At 38.3% G+C, this 7,621-nt stretch overlaps 1 pseudogene; it reads left to right on the top strand.

Annotated features, from left to right (window-relative positions):
* The first annotated feature begins 784 nt into the window (after positions 1–784).
* On the top strand, positions 785–2,885 carry LOC143746788 (uncharacterized; annotated as a pseudogene).
* Positions 2,886–7,621: the final 4,736 nt, after the last annotated feature.

Raw genomic sequence — 7,621 nt, 5'->3', positions numbered from 1 at the left:
CGCTTTACAAGTTCAGTGGTTCAAATTCGACAGTAAATTCAACATTTGACATCCTGGAGCTGCAGGAATATCAGTAGAGTGCCGATTCATCTCCATCTGCTGTTAGTCTAGTATCCAGTATAGCCTACATCCACAATAAAGTGCGAGTTAGTGTCCTGACCACAGGGATCCTGGAGAATGATGTGTTGAGGGAAACCCCAGTTCTGCAGCAGCGCCGATGTAAAGTTAAGAAAACTAAACAACCGAGAGAAACATATGTCTACCTCAGATTTAATGTTTTATCTGAACATCAGCATCGGGGAATAACATTATAATCTCGTTCACAGTAGAGAAAGCTGCTTACATGAGCAAAGCTAACTGTGAAGACTTAAATGTATATATCTATATACTGGCCCTGATAATCATCACACATACTTGCTAACAGATATGGAGATTATTAATCGGCAATCTACTGATATTCCTGTGGAAGCGAATTTTTAAAGCGAAATAAAATATAATATTATAGGTTATATTTATATCTAAAAGGTAAATATAGATTATTTATTTTTTAATAATGAAAATGTGTGTGAAATTTTTTTAACTGAAAAATGTTGAACTTCAGCCCATGAAAATGCAAGCCCTAAAAATACAATGTATTAAAATGCAAGCACGATTAATGCAATGCATATTTATTCAAGTGTGCAATTCAACAAGCTTTTTTCTTTCAAAAACATTTGTCATTATTTTACGTCCATACCACTTGATATTGATATATATATAGGATGAAAAACACCATGTTTAAAACTTGTATGATTTAAATGCATCTAAAAATCTTCCACCACGGTTTTCAGGTGCTGAAGGTGAAGCAGGACATCGGGAGCCGTTGAGGATTGTACTGATCGGGAGGACAGGAAGTGGAAAGAGTGCAACAGGAAACAGTATTCTGGGAAGAGATGAGTTTGTGAGTCAGCTGAGCATGAGCTCGGTGACGGCGGACTGTCAGAAGAGAGTTTCTGAAGCTGATGGACGATCAGTGGCTGTTGTTGATACTCCAGGTCTCTTTGACAGGACATTACCCAGAGATCAAGTGATAGAAAACTTGATGAAATGTATTTCAATGTCAGCGCCTGGACCTCATGTGTTCGTCATCGTGTTGCGTTTGGGAAGATTCAATAGAGAGGAGATGGACACCGTGGATCTGATCAGGAGGATCTTTGGTCCAGAAACTGCTCAGTTCAGCATCGTTCTGTTCACTGGAGGAGACGAGCTCGGGAATGAGTCTGTAGAAGATTATGTGACAGAAGTAACAGTGCTGAACTCCAGAAACTGATCCGAGATTGTGGAGACAGATTCCTGGCTTTCAATAACAGAGAAACACGAGACAGAACTCAAGTGATACAGCTGTTAAACATGATAGAAGAGCTGAAACACACACATGAGGGTCGATGCTTCACAAACAGCATGTTTGAGATGTCCATTAAATAGAGAACCAAGGAAATAATGAATGGGAAGGAGAGAGAAATTAAACTCAACATGAGGCATTAAATGCCAAGTATGAGATGGAAGTGAAAAACATGATGAAGAGACTCGAGGAAGAGAAACGAAGAGTAGATGAGGAGAGAATGAAAACGCACAATCAACTGAGAGAAAAAGAGGAAAAACTCACAAAAGAGTTTGAAGAAAAAGAGAAAAGAGAACAAATGAAAAAAGAGATTGAAAACCAGAAACGAACAGAAGAGGAAAACCAGAAAAGAGTTGAATATCTTAAGAAAATAGAAGAGTTTAAGAGACAGATTGAAAATCAGAGATTACAGTATGGAAAACAGCAAGAAGAAAGAGAAGAAGAAGAAGATAGAAAAAGAGAAGAGAAATACAGACGAGATCTAGAAAAGATGATCAATGAGCAAAAGCGTATTATAGCAGATTTACAGATGAAACATGAGGAGGAAATAAAGAGGAGAGATTTGGAGGAGAAAAGGAGGAATGAAGAAATGGAGAAGGTGAAACAGATGGAAAATAAAAATAAAAGAGGCTGAAAATGACAGAAAAGAGATTCAGGAGGAAATAAAACGACAGCAGAGAGAGTGGGAGGATGAACAGAAACGACAGATGAGAGAACGAGAGGAAGAAGAAAAAAGAGAAGGGAGAAACTTGAGGAACAGCTGAAAGAAAAACAAGAAGAACTGGATAAAATGAGAAAGAGATTTGAAAGAGAGAGAGAAGAAGAAAGGCAGAAGAGAGGATTAGAGAAAGAAACAGAGAAGAGAAAAAAGAGAAAGAGAGAGAATATGATGAAAAGATACATGAAATGAAAAAACATCATGAACGACTGGAACGGGAGAGAAAAGAGGAGTGGGAGAAAAGAAAACAAGAAGATGATGAGAAACAAGAGGAAGAGAGAAAAAGATGGATGAAAACGATTGAAGATGTGAAACGAGACCAAGAAGAGGACTCAAGAGACGAGAAAAAGAGGAGAAGGAGAGAAAAGAAAGAGAAGAGAAAGAGCGAAATGAAATGAAGAGGAAACATGAAGAGGAAATAAAAGTGCTGAAGAAGAAGCATGAAGATGAAGCCAGAGAGCAAGCAGAACGGACAGATTTCAGAGAGAGAAAAGAGCCGCACGTTCAGGAGATCCAGCGGATGCTGGAAGAACGACAGAAACAACATGAACTACTGCAAAAACTCCACAGAAACCTGCAGGAGCAGAAAGAAGAAGAGATAAAAGAGCTACTGCAAGAGATCGAAAGACTGAAGAATAAACCCAGCGGTGCCATTCTGTGATAGAAACGAGTGTTAAATGACACAATTAATGCTCATGTGTTTTATAGCTATTAACCTGAAAATATTACTTTCATTTGATTAATAGGATGTTATTTGATTAAAACTATCTTAGAACAAAAAAAAGAAAAGAGTTTTGGGGTAATGACTTTCCATATTGAATACTTCTATAGCAGTATTTAATAAAAGTATCAAATGTTTTTATCTTTTCTGTTTCTATTCTATTTATCAAGAGAAAATACAACTTTTCTTAAAACTTTCCTTTTAAAGTTTCCTGTTTTCTTCTGTCTGTGTTAGTATTGTTAATAGGTTTAGACTCATTGTTATCATGTTGTCTTCTCACTGAATGGTCTTCATATTTAACAGGACTGGAGTTCTCCTGCAGAACACTGTAGAGATAGTATGCTGCTGTTGCACTTACTGGATACTGTTGGACTACTAAAACGTTTCGAAATCATAACTTGATATAATAGCTCATAGTTAACTTTATAAAAGCATTTATTTCTACTCTTTGAAATGGTTAAACAAGCACGGCAGGACTGTACTTATTCCCATTAGAGAAAAGAATAAAGCTTTTTCCTCAGTCTTTGCTTACTTAACATCACAAATAAACATTATTCACGTCGGCACTAATGATGTTCGACTCCGCCAGTCGGAGATCACCAAAATTAATATTAAAGAGGTGTTGGAACTCGCAAGTACGATGTCAGGCACTGTAATTTGCTCTGGCCCCCTTCCTGTTCGAAGGAGTGATGAGATAGTTAGCAGATTGTCATCACTCAATGGCTGGCTGTCTAAGTGGTGTCCGCAAAATAATATAGAATTCATAGACAATTGGAAAAGTTTTTGGGGCAAACCTGACCTGTTGAAAAGAGATGGTATTCATCCCTCCTGGGATGGTGCTGCTCTTCTCTCTAGTAATTTGGCACATAGTCTTAGAGCTCAAACATGACAATCTGGGGCTCAGGTCAGGAAGCAGACAAACTGGCTAAACCGACCGTCTGCTAGCGGCCTCGCGTTACCAAGGTCAGATAAATCCCATCACATAGAGGCTCTTTCACCTAGATATCATCATATTAGGATGAATTAGGAAATACAAAAAAACTCAACTCATTTAAGGGTAAAAATTCAATTGATGTTCAACAAATAAAAAGCAGATATAACACGGATGAACAAACAATAAAGCTTGGGTTGCTGAATATTCGGACTCTTACTTCAAAAGCACTTATTTTTAATGATATGATTACAGACTATAACCTAGATGTGTTGTGTATGACAGAAACCTGGCTAAAACCAGACGATTACATTACTTTAAATGAGTCCACCCACCAAGATTACTGTTATAAATATGAACCTCGTATAAAAGGCAAAGGGGGAGGTGTTGCTGTAATTTATAGTAATTATTCAGAATTACTAAGAAGTCTAGTTTCAAATATAACTCTTTTGAAGTGTTGGTGCTTAATGTAACAATATCTAGCGTAAATGATAAATCACGTTTAAGATTTGTGCTGGCTACTGTATACAGGCCACCAGGGCACCATAAAGACTTTATCAAAGAATTAGCTGACTTTCAATCAGAGTTAGTACTGGCTGCAGATAATTGTTAGTAATGTTAATATACATGTAGATAACAAAAAAGATGCATTGGGATTGGAATTTAAAGGGAATCTGAACTCTATTGGAGTTAGACAACCCTTGTCAGGACCTACTCATTGTCGTAATCATACTCTAGATCTAATATTATCACATGGAATCAATGTTGATGCCGTTGAAATTCTGCAGCAGAGCAACGACATCTCAGATCACTATCAAGTCTCGTGTAAACTTCATTTAGCCAAGGCTGCAAAGCCGACTCCGTGTTACAAATATGTTAGACCTATCACTTCTGCCACTAAAGATTGCTTTTTAAATAATCTTCCTGAACAGTGTCATCATCTCAGCATCCCAGATAGCTCTTATCTTCGTGAAATCTTCGTCTAAATCTTAGTGGCGAAGAGGACGGCCGAGGGACGTGAGAGATGCGAGACCGATGTGTTTCACAGTGTTGTTCATTAGCAATCGCACCACCGGCCTCACGCCGTTCTCTCACGTCCCTCGGCCGTCCTGTTCGTCACAATGATATCAACAAAATTAATTATGTTAACAATAAAACTTCAACAATACAATAGTAACAATAATAGTTCCTCCTGAGCTTCCTTAACTTATTGGTCCCCGCAGTACTGGCAATCTGGAGCTTGATATTTCAGTCGGATTGCCGACACGAGCGGGTAGAACGACACGACCAGCCCGCCTCAACTCGAGCCAGTCCGGGCTCCTCGTCCGTGACAGGCGGGTCTTCTGCATCGGCTGATGGAGGAACAGGGCGCGGCTGCTGCCGCTTCTGCAGCCGTCACAGACTAGGAGCCCGCACTGGCTGGAGATGAGGCGGACTGGTCCTGTCGTTCTACCCGCTCGTGTCGGCAATCCGACACTTCGCTATATGGCGGCTCGTAAAGATAGCCACAAACATTGGATTTGAGCAGAAGACTTTCAAAATCATCTTCTTCCATATTATGTTTATTTCCTTCCATCATAGTCGTAACTTCCCATCTGGCTCCACAGCGCTTGCAAAATGGTGCTTGCAAAATGGCAATTTTTACATCATAAAAATCAGGAAGTGGAACACTTAAATCCTTATTTCTCCCATCTCAGGGGAAAATAAGGGAATATATCATGACCATTCAAAAACGTGACTGGGTTTCTAAAGATACAAAGCTTAATGCAAATGGGTGAAGTGTCCCTTTAAAAACTGCTACATCTGCTTATTTTTCAACCCTATTAGAAGAAAATACCCTAACAAAACCCTAGGTATTTATTTGAAACAGTGGCTAAACTAACGAAAGTTAAAGCTTCAAGCCCAGATGTTTCCAAGCAGCACAGCAGCAATGACTTTATGAACTTCTTCACTTATAAGATTGATAATATCAGGGAGAAAATTATAACTATGCAACCGTCTACTACAGTATCGCATCAGACAGTGCAGTGTAGTCTCACTGACGAACAATTCGATTAATTCATTGCTATAGGAGAGGCCCGGGTGAATTTTATAAAATCGTTAAATCATCTAAATCGACAACATGTATGTTAGACCCTATACCGACTAAGCTACTGAAAGAGATGCTTCCAGAAGTCATAGATCCTCTTCTTAATATCATTAATTCATCTTTGTCTCTAGGATACGTACCAAAAACCTTTAAGCTGGCTATGATTAAACCTCTTGTTTAAAAAAACGCAACTTGATCCTACAGAATTAGTCAATTACAGGCCGATTTTGAATCTACCTTTTCTGTCAAAGATAATAGAAAAGGCAGTATCCCAACAACTATGTTCCTTTTTAGAAAGAAATGGTGTCTGTGAGGATTTTCAGTCAGGATTTAGACCGTATCATAGCACTGAGACAGCTCTCATTAGAGTCACAAATGATTTGCTCTTATCATCCGATCGTGGTTGTATCTCTCTATTAGCGCTACTCGATCTTAGTGCTGCATTTGACACTATCGACCACAACATTCTTTTAAAGACTCGAAAATGATGTTGGCATTAGTGGAATTGCATTAGCATGGTTTAAATCATACTTATCTGACCGTTATCAGTTTGTAGCAGTAAATGAAGAGATGTCTTATCGATCACAAGTTCAGTATGGCGCACCACAAGGCTCAGTACTAGGAACGCTGCTGTTCACTCTGTACATGCTACCCTTAGCAGAAATCATTAGGGAGCATGGCATTAGTTTTCACTGTTATGCTGATGATACTCAGCTCTATATTTCTTCCAAACCTAACGAAACTCACCAATTCACAAAATTAACAGAATGCATAGCTGATATAAAAAATTGGATGACTAGTAATTTCCTACTTAATTCTGAAAAAACAGAGATTCTAATTATTGGACAAAAAGCTTCCACACACAATAACCTAGAATACTGTTTAACACTTGATGGCTGCTCTATCAAGTCCTCGTCGTCGGTTAGGAACCTGGGTGTGCTCTTTGATTACAATCTTTCATTTGAAAGTCACGTGTCTAGTATATGTAAAACTGCATTTTTTCATCTTAAAAATATATCTAAAATACGTTATATGCTCTAAATGAAAAATGCAGAACAATTGGTTCATGCGTTCATGACATCAAGGCTAGATTATTGTAATGCTATTATGGGTGGTTGCCCCACATCTAATACATAAACTACAGCTGGTCCAAAACGCAGCAGCTCGAGTTCTTACCAGAACCAGGAAGTATGACCATATTAGCCCGGTTCTGGCTCCATATTAAACATTGTATACATTTTTAAAAATATTGCTGATTACTTACAAATCACTAAATGGTTTAGCTCCCCAGTACTTGAGCGAGCTCTTAATGCATTATAGTCCTTCACGTCTATTGCGATCTGAAAATTCCAGCCAGTTGATAATACCTAGAATATCTTCCTAACATTGTCCAGGAAGCAGACACAGTCTGTCAGTTCAAATCTAGACTAAAAACACATCTCTTTGAGAGTAAAATTTAGGTCTAAAGCATGTCAATTTTAAGAATGACATCCTTTGAAACATATTCCTGGAGTTCTGTATAACTGAGGTTCATGAGTGTGAAGATACGGTTTCAGTTTCTTCGTTATTTAAGAGAGTTCTAGAGGATCTTAACCTAGTTAAGAGCAAGACAACTGTATTACCTGCTTCTCAGAAAGCCAGAATGTGTTGGAATTATACATTTAGCTTTACATTTTACCATATTGAAATGAAATTTGACTAGTAGAAATTTGACTAGTCTACTTTGACTAGTTGACTTTGGGGGACCGAATGCTCGGTCCCCCAAAGTCTGGTGCGTTGAT

The sequence above is a fragment of the Siphateles boraxobius genome, unplaced genomic scaffold (genome assembly GCF_051911475.1).
Source record: "Siphateles boraxobius isolate OS27281-9 unplaced genomic scaffold, OSU_SipBor_1 100, whole genome shotgun sequence".
In the NCBI taxonomy this organism is placed as follows: Eukaryota; Metazoa; Chordata; class Actinopteri; order Cypriniformes; family Leuciscidae; genus Siphateles; species Siphateles boraxobius.
The sequence above is the reverse complement of the archived record's forward strand: the minus strand, read 5'-3'. Positions and strand labels throughout refer to the sequence as shown.